At 49.5% G+C, this 18,482-nt stretch overlaps 1 protein-coding gene across 3 annotated transcripts in view; it reads right to left on the bottom strand.

Moving 5' to 3' along the window:
- The window catches only part of MICALCL (MICAL C-terminal like), an 84,290-nt gene extending 70,795 nt beyond the window's left edge, over window positions 1-13,495 (bottom strand). For 2 of the 3 annotated variants that reach the window (XM_032240783.1, XM_032240787.1), the window contains exons 1-3: window positions 10,497-13,495; window positions 6,342-6,505; window positions 436-513 (exon numbers count right to left, since the gene is read on the bottom strand). The gene's annotated coding sequence lies outside the window, so the exon portion shown is untranslated. The remainder of the gene's footprint in view (window positions 1-435; window positions 514-6,341; window positions 6,506-10,496) is intronic. The other variant, XM_032240785.1, reaches the window with a different exon arrangement.
- Between the last annotated feature and the right edge of the window lie 4,987 nt (window positions 13,496-18,482).

The following is an 18,482-nucleotide window of genomic DNA, read 5'->3' as shown; positions in this document are numbered from 1 at the left end:
AGGTGTGTGTGGATGTATGGGTGTGTGTATAGCATCCTGCTTTGTGTGAGGCTGTTAATCTGATGCTCTAGTCTCATCCCGGCATACAGAATCAAATCACAGAGTTTGTGAACCATGGCTCACTTATCTGTATTTTAAAAACTTAGAGGCAATGATGGCTAAGGCCCTATCTAGGTGAAACTGTACAATCCTAAAGCTCCAAAATTCCTGAGCCGGGGGTGGAGTGGGATGGGAAGATCTTGAGTCCTTTGGAAAAGCCTCCCTCTAGTCAGCAGTAGAAATAAAATCAACGTTATATTTTCTTTCTTGCCTCTGACAACCAGGAGGCCATGCCAGAGAGATACCATGTAACAAATGAGAACAGCTGCCCCTGAGAATTAACCAGAGATCTCTGCCCAGCCCCAGCCTCCCACCCCCAGAGAGCTGGTGACTCACTTGACCGGAATTCTCTCCTCCAGTTCTGGTATTTGCTTGGGGTTGGAGACTGGAAGCTATTGGCCCGTTGCAGAGCTGCTGTGGAAAAAGAAAGGGGCAGGGAAGATGGGGCCGGAGCAAGAGTCCATTAAAAGTGTAGAGTAGGTAGGAATTTATCTCCTATGGCTCATTTACCACAGGTTAATAGACTAATGATCGTAATTGACTGAACCCTCTCCTTCCCTCACACTGTGCTCCTACCCTCACAACACACACTACCAAACTTTTTATCTGTCCACACATCAAATATTTTTGTGTGTGTTTCCGTTTGTTTGTCACCCAGACTGGAGTGTAGTGGTGAGGGCCACGGCTCACTGCAGCCTCGACCTCTTGGGCTCAAATGATCCTCCTACCTCAGCCTCCCAAGTAACTGGAACTATAGGCACACACCACCACAAGCAGCTAATTTTTTAATTTTTATTTTTTGTAGAGATAGGGTCCCACTGTATTGCCCCGGCTAGTCTCAAACTCCTGGGCTCAACTGATCCTCACACCTCAACCCCACAAAGTGCTGGGATTACAGGCATGAGCTACCACGCCTGGCATCAAATATTTATTGAGACCCTGCTATGGGACAGGCACTGCCCTCAGAGAATGCCTCAGACTAGGAACTATCATCACTAAGATCATCAGTAAGCATCCACATGCATATATGCATACGTGTAGACATATTTACACACACATCTGTATAGACACACATGCATATATTCATTCATGTCAGAACAGTGGTTTAAAGCTGAGGCCTCACATCAAGGCTCCATATATGTAATACATAAAAACTGGAGCTGCTCTGATTGAAGCTAGGAAGCTGCAGGAAGTTCTACTCTCTGCCTCCTCTTTTCCCACAGAGCCCCCCAAACCCTCTAGAAACTAGGTTTAACTGAGGCTGTGGACCATGATTGCTGTGGCCCTCCCTTGGCCTGGTTCCAAGGGAAACATATTTCTGGGACACTGTACTTCCTGTGGAAGACCCTTCTGCCAGCGGGGCCTTGAGGATTAGCTGAGCAAAAGGAACATCACATGCAGAAGAAAAACAGGTCTTGGGCTCCTAGACCTGTGTGAGAGTGGGCAGTGGGGTCCACGTGTTCCCTGTTCTCAGGCAAGGCCTGCAGATGCATTCTCAGGCTCCAGGCCCCTGCGCCTCCATCACAGCTGGAGAGGAAGGATGGGGACAGTGAAGGTCTGAGTGTGCGCACAGGCAGGGCTAGGAAGCATGAATGGAAAGGAAGTCCAAGGGCATGATGTGGGGTGGGAGATGGAGGCAGCAATGGTCTGAGTCCAGGACTCTAAATCCAAGGCCTGGCTAGCCCAGCCCTCTGTCTGTCTTTCTGTCTAGGCACAGTCCTAGCTATTCCACTCCCTGCCCGGCCTCACAGTGGGGCTCCTTCTTAGCAGCCAGGCTGTGGAGCACAGGTGTCAACCACTACCCGGGGGCTTACTTTCCTCAAGACCAGATCCTTTATAGCTCCTCTACCTCCCTCACTCCACGTGTGAAACTGCCTTTGCAAAATTATAACTGAGAAAATTATGACAGTGAAAGAAATCTGACCTAACCGATCGATCTTGCTTCTAACCTCCAAGCTGCCTTTGTTCATTCCTGGGCGAAGGTGGAACTAACTTTGGGAGAAACTTAGTTTATAGTTTAGTTTGGAAATAAAGACGATAACAGCCCTCTCCCCAAACAAATCCCCTTCCTGCCTGGGAATGAGACTGCCTTTGCAGGACTAACAAATTCACCACAAGATTAGAAATTGTGGTTTAGGAGTCATGCAGCTGGAGGCTGTAAGATTCGGGACCTCCCCAAATTGCATCCTGGGGCTAACATCGCTATTGTAAAGCCTAAGAGCAGGGCTTGAGATATTTTGCAGACCCTGCACTCAGAGGATCAGCCGGCACCACCCAGACTGATAAACTGGCTCATCTGGTCTTTTAGCCCCACTCAGGAACTGACTCAGCACAAGAGGACAGCTGGGACTCTGTGATTTCATCTCTGACCTGACCAATCAGCATCCTCTATTTTCTGAACCCCCTACTCACCAAATTATCTTTAAAAACCCTGATGCCCAAGTTTTCAGAGAGACTGATTTAAATAATAATAAAACTGTGGTCTCTCATACAGTGACTATGTGTAAATTAAACTCTTTTTCTATTGCAATTCCCCTGTCTTGATAAATCAGATCAGTCTAGGCAGCAGGCAAGGAGAACCCACTGGGTGGTTACATTAGGAGATGCTTCATGCCTGCTCTGCCTGGCAGGTTCCCAATGCCACAGGCCTGCTCTTAAAATCAAGTCCATGGGTTTGAGGAGGAGCCTGTGTGGATGAGCACACAGCTACATCCTGCGGGCCAAAGCTAGCCTCTTAATCTCTTAATGAAAACATTTCTCAGAATAATAATTTTTAAAAACCTGCATAAAGCTCTCATTGCTTATTAGCTTGTAACTTGGTGGAATGGAACTTATTGGAAGTGGCTAAAATTCATGAGCGATTTTCCATCACTGGTGTTACTAGAGTACACATTTTTACCACAGTGGGAACAACAGGGTGGGTGGTAATGATTTCCTCTAGTAATGTTGAGCAGCATAGAGGGGGCTGATCCCTTCTTTTTAGCTTATATTCGATGTGAGTTTATTTATGTTAAAGGAGCACTTTCAGAGATCTTAGTGCCTGACCCACTGTAAAAGGAGTCAGAGGGTATTTTGCCATGTGGTGCTGATGATATCATTTTACTGTTACAAACTGATAAGTGTCCTCCATATGCCATTGGACCATCCTATTATCAAATTATGGCCAGAAAAAAAGATGGATGAATACCAGTTCCTCTAAGTCAGGATAATTTGGGGGCAGGTTGTTCTCCTAAATCTAACTGGTGTACAGCCAAGAGTCCAATGCACTAGATCAATTCATTTAGCTGCTTGGGCATGGATTTTACAATGAATTAATCTAGGCAGGCCTTCCACAAAGCTGCATTTCTGATTCCCAAAGTGTAGAACATGGCCTACTGTGTCAAAGCGCCTGGGGATGCTTGCACAAAATGCACGTACTTGGCCCCATGCCACACGCACTGCATCCGAATCTCTGAAAACCTGGGAATCTGCCTCTTAAACAAGATTGTCAAGAACCATTGACACCGATGTTTTGAGGCTTTCTGCAGCCTCCACAACATAGGGTATGAGCTTACTTCAGGCATCCTCTTGGGCATGCTCTATGAACTCTGAGGATGTAATAGGTTCCTTCATGTGCCAGGGTAGTCCCAGGAGTCTTTTTAAAAATTGTGGCAAAATATGCATAATATAAAAATTGTTACTTGTACATTTTTAAGTCTAGACTTCAGTGACACTGAGTACTCTGACCCTGGTATGCAGCCGTCACCACCTCCCCACCTCCCATCTTCAAAACCCTCTTCTCATCTCAACAAATGCTTGTTTTTTTAGGACTGGCTTAGTTCCCTCAGCATCATGCTTTGAAGGTTCATTTAAATTGTAGCGTGTGTCAGAGTCCTTTCCTTTTAAAGTCTGAATAACATTTTGCTGTATGGATATACTATGTTTTGTGTATCCGTTTGTCTGTCAGACATTGATTTGCTTCCCCGTTTTGGCCAACGTGAATAATGCTTCTACGAGCATGGCTGGACCAACCTGGAGTCTTTTTAACTCCACACTGAAACCAGGAGTCTTTTCAAAGCAATATACTGGTCTTGTCTGGCATCCCCTTGATTTACCTTGGAGGCCTTTATCCAGCTGACACTTGTGGTTAATGAAGCTCCATTAAACCCACTCAAGGGGTCAACTCTGCATTATCAGGTGAATTGATAGGGTTACCATAATGAGCAACACAAACACAGCACTTAGACCTGGGCCAGAGAGCTCAGCCACACATGTGGTCCACCTAGCAATGATCAAGACCACGACTGATGAAGACTAACTCGACAAAGAATTGTTTGAGAGCACACAGGTCTACCCACTTCTCTGTCTACTCTGTATTTTGTTCTGGAGTTAAACTGGACTGTCAGAAACAAAATGCTTTGGCCTCACTACCCAACCCAACCCAACTAGACTTTCAATCCAACCCTATCCTGCTAAGAAAACTGCGATCGCTGAGTCATGTTTTGTTGTCATTCCCTCACTTTCCAGCAAGGGATGCTGTAAGGAACAGCCTGGAGAAAACTAGGGCTGCATTTTCTGAGAAACTGTGAAGACACGATCTAACCCATTTCTCAATATCATCTATTCAGCACAAGCCGGAACTCTCTATAGAGTTAAGCATTAGGAGAAATTGTGCCTGCTCAGAGACCTGCTGCAAACCAATACACATTTTTCTCATGCATGATGAGAATAATGATATTCTGCGTTTCCTTTTTAACGCTAGAAGACAGAAAGCTCAGAAGCAAACTTACGATTCAACTAGAGCAACTGTTCAGGACTATGGTCTGCCTCTCTGAGGTCTATCCCTCCCAAACTGGTTTTGCTAGCCCTGATTTTGAGGTTTAATCTTTCATGTTTATAGAGGTACAATTTTGTTTTATGTTTCTCATAAGTTGCCTAAAACCTTCTGGCAATTGAATGGGAAATGGAGAGAAGGGATGAAAAATAGCCTGATTTCGTATCTGGAAATGGGGAGCTGGAGCCCAGGGGGATGGAAGGGTACACCGAGGCCACGTGGTAACTGGAGGCAGGGCTGGACCCAGCTGGGCACAGGAGAGTACTTGGTTCAGTGCCAGTGCTGAGACTTTCTGCACAGTCCCGCAAATGGTACTCAACAAATGTGTTTGGATAATAATGTGTCCTTCTTTTTAAAGTATCACTTTAAAAAGAAATATGAGGGCAAAATTCAACGTTTCCAGGATTTAAAAATACCTATCGAGTTCTTTCTGCCCCAGCCCTGGTCTTGGGAATCCATCACTCCTGGGAACATTTCATGGACCAGGTGGCAATTCTGCTCTTGGCCACCAGATGGCGGTGCAGGACAAGTTGAGCTCCAGCTCTCCCAGGGCAGCTAAGGCTGTGAGGCCAGTGGGCAGCAAGTTACTGTCAGGTTAGCCTGTTTCTTCCCAGGCTCGCCCAGAAGTTGCCCATAAGTCAGAAGATTTGGTCCCAAGTTGTTGACTGAATCAAAACACCCAATTCCAGGTCACCTTTGTATTAAACGCAAGCTGGGCTGCTAAGTAGGCCAGAGCTTGGGCGGTGGTGGCTGTGGGGTGTCACCAGCCCTGGCTAAGACTTTGACAGAGCACTCAGCCTGTTTGCTCACCTGTGGAACAGGCTTCACCCTACTTACCCACAGGGTCATCCTGGGATGGGATGGGGCCACGTATGGGAAAAGTCCTGGCCCATTACAGGTATGCAGTAAAAGTGCATTCATTGTTGTGTAGAATTGTTTGGGTCCATCCCACATGCCCCAAACACCAGAAATGGCCCCAGTGCTGTCAGACAGTCCCAAGGAGACGATGCCATCTAGGGTCACATGCTGCCAGACAGCAACCGGACCCAGCTCCCTTCCCTCAGGGGCTGTGGGTGCTGGAGGGGCCCCTAAGGAGATGTCCACACAGGAGGCAGGAGGGAGAGCGCTCCAGGCAAGAGGAAGCTGCGGGCCCCTTATCCCTGGCAGCCTGTGACATACCACAGCCTGCCAGGCCCCGAGACATCCTCCCCGCTGGGATTCCAAAGCTTTCATGGAGTGGGAAGCCAGGCCTGGGTCCAGTCCCCTCACTATCACTTGCCTCACTCTCCCCAAAGGTCCTAGCCCCACTGCCTTTGAGCCTGAGGGCGAGGCCTTCTGTCACCTGGACCTCCATGAGGGAAATTTGTCTGTGAGGGTCTCTGCTCCCTCCCCGCGTCCCAGAATCAAGCCCTGCGGGCTCTCTGCTCACCGTGCACAGCTTTGGGCTCCTCAGGGCACTGTGGAGAGACCGCCCTGCTCAGGGCCCTCCTCAGGGAGGCGTGCGGTAGAGACAAGGGTGCTGACCAGGGTTTCTCTTCACAGGGCTCTGGGCGGGAGGGCTCGCGGCCACCACAGTCAGACTCTGTGTCAGAGCTAGAAGGAGGAAGGAGCGGGTGGGTGAGTCGGGGCCCTGGAACCCACACTCTAAGACACCAACACTACCCAGCACTCCTCCAGTGCACCTGGGGGGCCTGGGCTTAGTCCTGTGTGCCCAGAGCCCAGCTGTGGACTTTGCTGTGGGTTGAATTGTTTCCTGAAAACTCATATGCTGAAGTCCTAACCCCAAGTACCTTCAGATGTGACTGCATCTAGAGGTAAGGCCTTGAAGGAGGTCATTACGGTACAGTGAGGTCATAGGTGGGCCCTTGTCCAGCACACCTGACATCTTTATAAGAGGAGGAAATGTGGACACAGACACACACAGAAGGAAAACACTATGCGAACAGGAAGACGTCATGGACAAGCTCAAGACGGAGGGTGGAACCCACCTTCCCTCAAGCCCTGCCCACACCTTGACCTCCGACTTCCAGCCTCCCAATCAGTGAGAAAATACATTTCTGTTGTTTAAACAGCCTGATCTGTGGAGCTTTGTTATGGCAGCCAGAGCTGAACAACACAGGCTTGGCTCAGAGCAAAAGAAAGGGGCCCAGCAGTGTGTGAGGAGCTGTTTGAATGAAGACTGCTCTGCTCATCTGCACCTGTCCGGGCATGAGCCCTAAGGTCTCTCTGGCCAGGTAAGCTCATCATTAGGGACTTGGTCCTGAAACTTCAGGCATTTAAATACTGCTCTCTTCCCCATGGAATGGATGAAAGAACGGAAAATTCTACCTGAGTAGGGGTAGGGGGTGGGTAGTATTTAACATGGGCCTTAAATAACTGGTAGGGATTCAATTATCTATAGGAAGATATTCTTACTCTGGAAGCAACTCATCAGAGCCCAGGGCTTTAATAGCCTCTAAAATCACCATCTCCGGCCCTGCCTCCCAGAACTTCACACTTACATATTTGACTGCTTACCTGACATCCACACAGACACCGGCATCTCAAACCCAATGCGTCCTAAACAGAACTCTTGATTTTCTCCACTAACCTGCACCTTCTCTGAAATCTTCCCCACCTCAAGATAACTTTAGAAATGACCATACCAGCCATTCAGTCACTCTAGAAAAATTCTGGGAATTGCCCTGAAATTCTCTTTCCCTCTCATGCAGTCCACTAGCAAATCCATCTCCACCGGCCCCACCTCCTGTCCCCAAGCTGCAGACTCCCACCTGCTCTTCCTGTGTATTCATCCTCACACAACCCTGCCTCATCCATTTCCCGAAGCAGGGCCTGCTGATCTGTGAAAACTGTAAATGAGATGTCACTCTTCTACTTAAAAATCCTTGGAATTACAGTCATGTCTTTCATAATGACGTTTTAGTCAGTGATATAACCCATATATGATGGTGGTCCCATCAGATTAAAATGGAGTGGAAAATTCCTATCACCTGTGACGTCACAGCCCTCGCTAACATCGTAGGGAAAGGCATCACTCACATGTTTGAGGTGATGCTGGTGTAAAACCTACAGCACTGCCCCCAGTTAAAAAGTAAAGAATAAATACATAAATTTAAAAATAGAAAAAAGCTTACAGAATAAGGATATAAAGAAAATATATTTTTCCAGCTATTCAATGTGTGTGTTTTTTGCTGTGTTATTACAATAGAGTTAAAAAGTTTAGAAAGTAACAAAGTTATAGTAAGTCAATTTATTATTGAAGAAAGAAAAATATTTTTCAAATGTGTAGGATATCCTAAGTGCACAGGGGGATAAAGTATACAGCAGTGTACAGTGACGTCCCGGCCTTCACATTCACTCACCACTTACCCACCCACCCAGAGCAACTTCTAGTCCTGTAAGCTGTATTCACAGTAAGTGCCCTATACAGGTGTGCCCTTTTTTAAATATATTATATTGTGTTTTTACCATACCTTTTCTATGTTTAGATACGTTTAGATTCACAAATACTAACCATTGTGTTACAATTGCTGATAGTATTCAGTACAGTAATGCACGGTACAGGTTTGTAGTCTGGGAGCAATAGGCCGCAGCATACAGCCTGGGTGTGGAGTGAGCTATCCCATCTAGGTTTGCGTAAGTACCCTCTATGATGTTCACATAATGGCAGAATCACCTCATAACACATTTCTTAGAACACATCTCAACTCTTAAGCAATGCATACCTGAATACCTAGAATACAGTTTATCCTGTCTTACAAGCCTGGCTCCTGCCTTCCTTCCTCGTGTACTCTCTTATCCTTCTCCCCCTCAGGGTGTACCTGCCGCGCAGATCTTCTCTACCTCTGAGACAGGCTCACTCTCACCCTGGGGCCTGTCACTCACTGTCGTCACTTCCTGCATTCCTCTTCTCCCTTGGGTGTTCCTTCTTATCAACCAATTCTCAGCTTAAATGTCACCTCCTGTCGGGCGCTGTGGCTCACATCTGTAATACCAGCACTTTGGAAGGCTGAGATGAGTGGATCATGAGGTCAGGAGTTCAACACCAGCCTGGCCAAGATGGTGAAACCCTGTCTCCACTAAAAATACAAAAATTAGCCAGGCGTGGTGGTGGGTGCCTATAATCCCAGCTACTTGGGAGGCTGAGGCAGATAATTGCTTGAACCCAGGAGGCGGAGGTTCCAGCAAGCTGAGATCGTGCCACCACACTCCAGGCTGGGTGGCAGAGCGAGACTCTGTCTCAAAAAAGTCACTTCCTCTGGGAGACTGTGGGAATTTGTCTGCAAAGGTGGTTGCAATCATTCCCCTTGGATCCACACCCCTTTGCAATGGGGGCTTTGCAGCTCTTTCCCTAAAGAGTGCAGGCTATTCCCCACCTTTTGAATCTGTTCAGGCCTTGTGACATGCTGTAGCCAATCAGGTGCAACAGGAATAGCACTGTGCATTGCCAAGCCTCGACCTCAGGAGATCTTGGATGGCTCCCCTCTTTCTCTTAAGGCCATGGGAATAAGCCTGGGCTGCTGGTTGGAGGATGAAAGACCCACGGCCCAATAGCCCTCTGTCACCCCAGCTGATGGTCAGGCTCCAAAGCAGAACCCTGCTGGCCCAAACACACAGGTGAGCCCAGGAAGGCCAGAACTGCCCAGCCGTGCCTGGCTTACTTGGTCAGGCTTGGCTTACTCTGGTCTGCTTTATTACACAATCATGGTGTAATGAAGGGTGGTTGGTTTAAGTCACTCACTTTGGGGCTGGTTTGTCACTCAGCATTATTGCCGGCATCAATAACTGCTGCAGAGGCCTTTTCCCGGCCTCAGTCTAAGGCAGCTGACCAGCCACTCCATACCAAGTGTCTGTTTTATCTCTCGACCTGACGCATATGTGATGCTTTTCTTGTTTAGCTACTCACTTGCTTCCTCGGTGGCTCCCAATGTTACGAAAGCCATGGGAAAGCAAGGAGCTTGTCTTGTGCTGTTCACTTCTGTATCCTCAGAGTCTAGTATGTAATAAGCAATCAATACCTCCTGTTGACATACCTCTTGAGTGAATTCAGTGCATCTGGGGGAGTCCTGGAGTCTGCATGTCTAATAACCACGCCAGGTGATTCTGATGCAGATGATGAGGACAGCGCTCTGAGAAATAGTCACCTACAGCACCAGGGCTTCACTCCTCATGTCCCCCACCCTGCCTCCTAGCCTGCCCAGCCCCATGCATCACCATCTTGCAGTGGGCAGGCCCTAGGGGCAGGTGACACCCATTCTGCAGCCCTCACTGCAGTCAGCATGACAACTGCCTCCTGAGAAGAGCATGGGTCCAGGCTCTTTCCCTTCCTGAGAAAATAACAATTGCTAACACTTACAGTGCTAATGATGTGTGGGCACTGTTCTATACACTTAATACATATGAATTCTGTGAATCTTACAACTCCCTCTGAGATGGGTACTATGATTGTCCGCATTTCACAGATGAGGAAATGGAGGCACAGAGAGGCCACACTGCAAGTGAGTAGAGAGAAGACCCAATCCCAAATGCTATTCCCTTCCTCCAACCCCAGTTCTGTCCCCATCTGGCAGTAGCCTAAGCATACCTGCTGTCCTCGCTGGTGACCAGGACACGCACAGCCAGCACATCCTGTCCAGCTGCATCCTCCCCAGGGCTGATCCTCACCGAGGTCCACTCGGAGGGCAGGGGAGAGGCGGTGTCTCCTTCCAAATCACTGTGCTGTGGCTCAGAGATGCTCTTCGGCTTCTTGGGGGAGGTGGGCTCATCTGCTGAGAGGAGAGCAGGGTCTAGAGAGATGGTGCGAATGAACGGCCTGGCAGGACCCCTCCAGGGGCTCAGAGCCCCTGCAGGTCTGGCGTCTATTCAGACCCTCCAAAGCTGGCCCTGTCCTCTGTGCCACTGCTGGGACCCTCACCCCCGAGCCCACCAGAAGCCCAGGCATTCAGGGCACGCCTCCTACATGCAAGGCATGAATGCACAGATCATCCCACTTAATCCACAGGGAAGGTCCTGAAATGCTCACAGGGCCCATTCTGGGCTAACCAGCCTCTGAGCTGCTGCTATCAAGATGGCAACGTCCAACATGTTGCTAAATCCAGTGGTAACATCACAGTTCTCATCTTATTTGACTATGTGACACAGCAGCAGCATTTGACCCAGCCGGTCACTCCCTCGTGGAAACAGCTCTCAGCCTCTAGGATGGCATGGCCTGCCCAGCCCCCCAGCCCCTACTTCACCGGCCAGCTCCTTCAATTCCTCTGCTGATTCCATCCTCTCCCCTTGACCTTGTAATACTGAGAGATGCCAGGGCTCAGTCTCTGAACCTCTTTTCTTCTCTGTCTGCACTCACGCTCCTGATGCTCCCATCTGGTCTCATGGCTTTAAATAACCCTAGACAACAATGACTCCCAGATCTCTATCTCCAGCCTGGACACTCCCGACTCTAGACTTATAAAGACCACTGCTCACTTGCCTCTCTATCCAGGTGTCTAACAGACATGTCAAACTCAACATGTCCGAAGGGAGTTCTTAATCCTCTCTCCTCACCCATTATGTCCTGCCCACAGCCTTCCCCCTTTCAGTAAATGGCAAATTTGTCTTCCTGGGACTGCAGCCAACACCTCACCAGCACGTTAGACTGCTCTTGTTCTTTCATTCTTCATTCAAGCCATTGGCAAATCCTGATGGGTCTGCCCTCAAAACATGTCAGGAATCCAGACCCCTCTCACCACCTTCCTACCCCTGGTCCGGGCACCATCGTTTGTTGCTTGGATCATAGAAATGGCCTCTGCCTGGCCTCCATCCCTGCCCTCTTGCTGTGCTGCACCCCTCAGTCTATTCTCAACACAGCAGCCAGGGTGACCCCATTAAAACCCAAGTGAGATCATGCCGCCCCTCTGCTCAAAATCCCCCAACGGCCCCTCATTCACTCAGAGTGGAAGCTGAAGCCCTTACCAAAGCCTGAAAGGTCCAACATAATATAGTCCCCAGTGCATCCTGTGACCTTGTCCCCTAGCACTGGCCCCAGGCTGGCCCTGTCCTACCCATGGCACCTCCTTGGTGCTCCTCCCATACTCTGGGCTCACGCCCTTCTCGGATCCCTTGTGCTGCTCTTGCTTCTGCCTGTAAGGTGTTATTCCCAGACGTTCCCCTGCAGGCCTCACTCACTCAGTGGCTGTCTTCAGGTCCTTGGTTGAACGTCACCTGCCCTGACCGTCCTATTTAAAATTGCAGCCCACGGCCTCAGTGCTCTCCACTCCCCATGATTTTTATTCACAGTGTTTCTCAGCCTCTGATGAACTATACAAGTTTCTTTTTCATTTTGTTTATTGTCTCTTCTATGACTAGAATGTAAGCAGTGATTTTTGTCTGTTTCATTTGTTGCTAGGGTGGTCCCTGGCGAAGGGTAGGCGTTCAGTGAGTGTCCACTGAATGAGTTCATGAATGAATGCACCCAGCTCTGTCTTGGCCACTAACTAGCTGGGTGACTGCATCTCCCGGGACAGTGTCCAGAGAAGAGATGCCACTTTTCCTTCCTAAGGCGGAGCCTTCACCTGAACTTGGCTCCCTCTCACTTCCGTCCTCCCTCTCTGCAGCATCATTCTTGTGTTCTCTTTTGACTACTGAACCTTTCCTGTCTGTATTTAAATAGGCTGAAAGCATCCTGTTTTACAAAAACTCCTTTTAATCCCAGTCCTCACTCCCAGCCCCAGCCTACTCTTTTTTCTTCTTTCCCAGCCAAGCTTCCTGGAAGGCTTGGCTACACTCTTCTCTCTCTCCTCTTCTTTATCAACCCCCATTCCTATAATCATGCTTGTGCCTCCCCAATTGTCCCCAGCACAGTCCGCAGTGGCCTCCTTGTTGCTAAGTCCAATTCACAGGACGTTGGGGATCCTCCTGCAGTCCTTGAGCCTGCCCCCTCCCTGCTCCAGGGGACATTTTCTCTCTGCCATCCAGGATTCCAGCCAATCCTTCAACAACTGGGTTCTCCACGCATCCACCCTCTCAATTTTTACCCATGAATTCTCTCTGGGAGGTAGAATCTCTTCCCTAACTGTATTTACCCCCTGTGAAGATGAACAAGACATTTTGATTTTTATGTGAAATACCTTGTCTTAAAATATCATATAGCTCAAAACAAAACATGTCTGCAGCAGACTGAGCAAGTGGGTTGCTAGTTTGTAGCCCCTGGTGTATGTAGATGCTTGCTGTGTACACGTGTCTGCACTTCTAAATGAGCGTAACTGGGGATGGAAGGCATTTGAGGAATATAATCAGATGCTTTGCTACATGATAATAATGACATGGCAACGGTGGTGGTGCTGGCAGCATTAGTCATAATAAAAGCAGTAGCAGCTCACTTTTATTGTGTGTGCAATATATACCAAGAATTTTTAGAGCATTTGATATGTATTAAATCTATTAAAGCTCACACGATCCTCTCAGAAAAGCATTGTTGTTACCCCTATTTTCCTGCGGAGAAAACTCAAGCACAGGAAGAGATCCAAAATGGCCGAATAGGAACAGCTCTGGATTGCAGTTCCCAGTGAAAACACAGAGGGTGAGTAATCACTGCATTTCCAGACAAATTTTTACTGCCCACAGACCAGGAGATTCCTGGGCGGAAAAGCACCACAAGTCGCCAGCATGGAAACAGCCGGCACAGTGGGTCTCCAGACAAAAACTCACACGAATCCGGGTGTCATTTCAACGGGTGACTGGAACGCCTAGGAGACAGAGTCACCTGTTTGACTGAAAAAAAGGGGACTGCAACAGGGAGCCAGGTGATCTGGCTTGGCCGGTCCCACCCACACAAAGACCAGCAATCTGAAATGCTCTGGATTGAGAGTTTCACAGCAAGCATAGCTGGACCAGGGACGGTCCAGCTCTGTAGGGAGAAGGGCATCTGACATTACCAAGGCAGTCCACCAATACAGAGGCAGTCCGCCATTACTGAGACAGTCCACCACTACAGAGGCAGTCCGCCACTACCGAGGCAGTCCGCCATTACTGAGGCGGACCACCATAAAACCCTAGAAGAAAACCTAGGCAAAACCATTCAGGACATAGGCATAGGCAAGGACTTCATGACTAAAACACCAAAAGCATTGGCAATAAAAGCCAAAATAGACAAATGGGACCTAATTCAACTTCAGAGCTTCTGCAAAGCAAAAGAAACAATCATTGGAGTGAACCGGCAACCAACAGAATGGAAAAAATTTTTGCAATCTACCTATCTGACAAAGGGCTAATATCCAGAATCTACAAAGAACTAAAACAGATTTACAAGAAAACAAACAAACAAACAAACAAACCCATTCAAAAGTGGGCGAAGGATATGAACAGACACTTCTGAAAAGAAGACATACATGAGGCCAACAAACATATGAAAAAATGCTCATCATCACTGGTCATTAGAGAAATGCAAATCAAAACCACATTGAGATACCATCTCATGCCAGTTAGAATGGTGATGATTAAAAAATCTGGAGACAACAGATGCTGGAGAGGATGTGGAGAAATAGGAACACTTTTACACTGCTGGAGGGAGTGTGTAAATTAGTTCAACCATTGTGGAAGACAGTGTGGTGATTCCTCAAGGACCTAGAAATAGAAATTCCATTTGACTTAGCAATCCCATTACTGGGTATATATCCAAAGGATTATAAATCATTCTATTATAAGGACACATGCACATGAATGTTCATTGCAGCACTGTTTACAATAGCAAAGACCTGGAACCAACCCAAATGCCCATCGATGATAGACTGGACAGGGAAAATGTGGCACATATATACCATGGAATACTATGCAGCCATAAAAAATAATGAGTTCGTGTTCTTTGTAGGGACATGGAGGAAGCGGGAAACCATCATTCTCAGCAAACTGACACAAGAACAGAAAATCAAACACTGCATGTTCTCACTCATAGGTGGATGTTGCACAATGAGAACACATGGACACAGGGAGGGGAGCACTACACACTGAGGTCTGTTGGGGGGACTAAGGGGAGGAACTGCAGGGGGTGGGTGGGGAGTTGGGGAGGCATAACATGGGGAGAAATGCCAGATATAGGTGATGGGGATGAAGGCAGCACACCACATTGCCATGTATGTACCTATGCAACAATCCTGCATGTTCTTCACATGTACCACAAAACCTAAAATGTAATTATATATATATATAAAAAGAAAAAGAAAACTCAAGCACAAAGAGGTTAAAACACCAGCACATGGTCATCTATTCTGTCAGAGGACGGGGGTCAGTCTGCGTGTCTGTGAACACAGAACCACGCATGGACACTGTTTTGCATGACCTCTGTGCTAGGAGTTTTGGCTGGAAAGCGCTCCTGGTTCTTCCCTGTAACAGAGTTGTGCTTTGTCCTGCGACTTTCCAGTCCTTCCCATTGGAATTGGTGGGTGTATAGCCCTGCCCCATGGATGTGAGGCTTGGTGGCAAAGCTTGCTTTGACCTGTGGCAACTTATGGATGGGACACGAGCAGAGGCTTTAAGTGGGCTTGCTGGTTGGCTGTCACTCATGCTCTTGCTAGGTTACCATGAAAAGAGCTTGTCCCAGGTGGCCACCACCCCTTCAGTCAGGGTCCCTGATGGAGGATGCATGGAACAGACCTGGAGTCCAACCCAGCCAATCCCAGGGGAACCCCCCTCGCCCTTTTACCTACAGCTTGAAGCCGAGCTACTCAGTCAACCCACAGGCTCCTGAGCAAGAAAATAGGTGCCATCTATGCCAGTGAGACTTGGGAGGCTTGTTATACAGAACGACTGTGCAAAGACCCAGCTCCATGCCTGGCTTCTATCTGAGTAAACGCAGGTATATGCTTGTGAGCTTGTGCCCAAATGCTTGTATATCCAATAGAGGCTGACTGCGTCCTCCTCGGACCCAGGCCTGTGCTGCGGGTTTGGGGATGAACCTCCCACCACAGTCCCTGCCTTCAAGGACCTCTTTCTGTCTCACAAGGGAGGTAAGGCATGTTCACAAATATCTACGCAATAAGATAAAGCATGTAAGAGCGAGGCATGGAAGAGGCAGAAGGGGAGGGAGATCAGACTTCCATGGAACAGCAGCTTTGGGCTAGAGGCACTGCTGTGACTGGGCTTGGGGATGAGGTAAGAGAGTGGTGGAGTCCAGGGCGGCTTAGTGGGGGGTGAGGCAGCTGCAGCCGGCGGAGGTGAGCTTAGCCACGCCAGGCTGCGGAGGTACCAGACCCACAGTCCCCATGCCTCAGAGCCCAGACCAAACCTGTGAGGAACACCCAGCATCCTGCTTTTCTCTTTCCTCCTTCCATGGAGAGATGGAAGAGGCCGGGGCTCAGCCTGGCTCCCTGGGCTCCAGGAGGGTGAAGGTCATGGCTGACGGATGGCTCCTCGCTGCACAGGGCCAGGGCCAGCATCTCTCACAGTGAGCCCCGACATCAGGGCAGCTCAGGGGCAGTATTGAGGTAGAGAGTCTACAAAAGAAGCCGGTACTTTCTCTGGGGCCCCCTTTGCCAAGGGGCCCAGGCAAAATGCCCCAAAGGAGGCCAAGCTCCTCCCCGACATCTGCCCTCTAAGGCTCAGGCCAATGGCTATTGCAGGGTTTTATGGGTTCAGTACCACCCCGGGAGGAAATTCCTCCCATCAAGTGGCTACTTCCACACATCTCTTTTCATTCGCAGACAGCTCCCTCTGTGTCCATATAACAGCAGTAATACTAGTGGTGCTAGTACAAATACTGAAAATAATACTAAGGACAGTAACAAGAGCAACCCTGACTCATCAAGTGCCCACATGCTGGTGAGCACTCCACCTGCATCCACCCTCGCATCCCAACAGCCCTCAGAGAATGCCATTAGCATTGTCACTGCATGAGTGGAAAAGAGTGGAGTCCAGAGAGAATGCCCACCAGGCCAGCCAGGGAGTGCTCGGTGCTGGGTGCCCCTGCAGCTGGGCCACTGGCTGCTGGGCACAGAGCAGCTGCACCTGTGGCCAGCCCCAGGTGAAGAGCCAGGTGTGCTCACCTGAGTTGCATGCCCACACCACCAGCCCTCTTGCTGCCTCCCCAAGGCTGGCTGCTCTTTGCTTAAGACTTTGCTTCACGTCATCTTTGCTCATTTGGAGAATCAAGAACTCTAATGGGGGATGGGGGATGACAAGAGAGGAGGGACATAGGGGTCAGGGGTGAGCAGAAGGATCCAGCACCCTGCAGAGCAGCTGCTGCCAGCCTGTGGCACGAAGCAGCTTTGCCCAGAACTGAGCACCTCAGCCTCACCTCAGCTCTGGCCTGATACCTGCTCCCTGATGGAAGATGAGGTTCCAAAAATCCTAAGTGCTGGGTCCAAGGCCTACCTACAAGCCTGGGACAGGCAGGGACAGGCAGAGCCAGACAGGGTCTGGGGAATGTTCATCCTCACACACGGCTCTCAGCAGCCAGGTCCCAAGGCCCTTTCCTAGCCAGGCCCCTGCCACAGGGTTAGGGAGAGGCGCGGCACTCCCTGGTTCTGCTGGTGAAATTGCTGCTGCTTTCTACTCAAGGCTGAGACTCTTCCATTCACCCCCAGAACCCAGGGAGACGACAATGCAACAGGCCTCCCGTGTGCTGCTGTTACCCCCACTTTGCAGAAAGGGAAACCAAGGCTTGGAGGAGCTATCACACTTGTCCAACATTACACAGCTCCTAATGGCCAGAGCCACTTTTGGCCCCTGCCCACTGTTCTCTCTGCAGAAAAAAGTTGAGAAAGAAAGCAGCAAAACTAAGAGGATCAGGATCCAGCCAGGAAGACAGAGTCAAGCCAGGGAGTTCAACAGAAGCGTCCAGACAGGAAATGAACTGCAGGGGTGCTGAAAGAGCAAAAGCCAAACAGGGATAATGAGGCAACCCAGAACAAGCAGCAGCAGGCCACAGTCCCTCCACAGCAGAGGAACAAGGGGACAAGCTGGTGCCACCAGAGCGCAGAGGCCACAACACCGCTGCAAGGCAGGGAGCTGGGACGGACGCCCTGGCTTCCCCTTGGATTCTGCCCTCCAGCCCCCAGCCAGCGCTTCCAGTGGTCAAAATAACAGGAAGCCAGTGGCAAGGGAGCTGGAAAATGTAACTTGCAAGGGCTATTTGCCTTTTGATAGAGAGCCCAGCCGGAGAAGGGCAGGGAGGGCATCTGAGACTCACAGGCAGATGTCTGGGATTCCGGGCAGAGTGGCCTCCCTGCCCTCTTGTGAGAGGGGATACCACAAGCCCCCGGTGGGATAAGTTGGGCCCTAGGAAGATGCTTGCGGCAGGCAGTCCTTCTACCCACGGGCAGGGGATGCTGCAATTGCTCTGGGAAGGAGACTTGTCAATGCCAGTGCCAAGGTCCTTTTCAGTGTGTGGCCCTTTAGAGAAAAGGCACAGGTGCCAAGATGGGCCGGCTGCCCACATGGGGGCTTCTGAGAGTGACTGCTCAGGGCGCAGTCGTGGAAATGGGTGTCCGCAGATCTTCAGGAGTGAACACATTGGTGAGCAATCCTGGGCCCCTGCCTCCTCCGCCGTGGGGCACGGCTGCCCTGCCTTGCTGTACTCCTTCCAGGAGTGGGCCTG

The sequence above is a fragment of the Sapajus apella genome, unplaced genomic scaffold, assembly GCF_009761245.1.
Source record: "Sapajus apella isolate SASKATOON/1434 unplaced genomic scaffold, GSC_monkey_1.0 scaffold47, whole genome shotgun sequence".
NCBI classification, from domain to species: domain Eukaryota; kingdom Metazoa; phylum Chordata; class Mammalia; order Primates; family Cebidae; genus Sapajus; species Sapajus apella.
The sequence above is the reverse complement of the archived record's forward strand: the minus strand, read 5'-3'. Positions and strand labels throughout refer to the sequence as shown.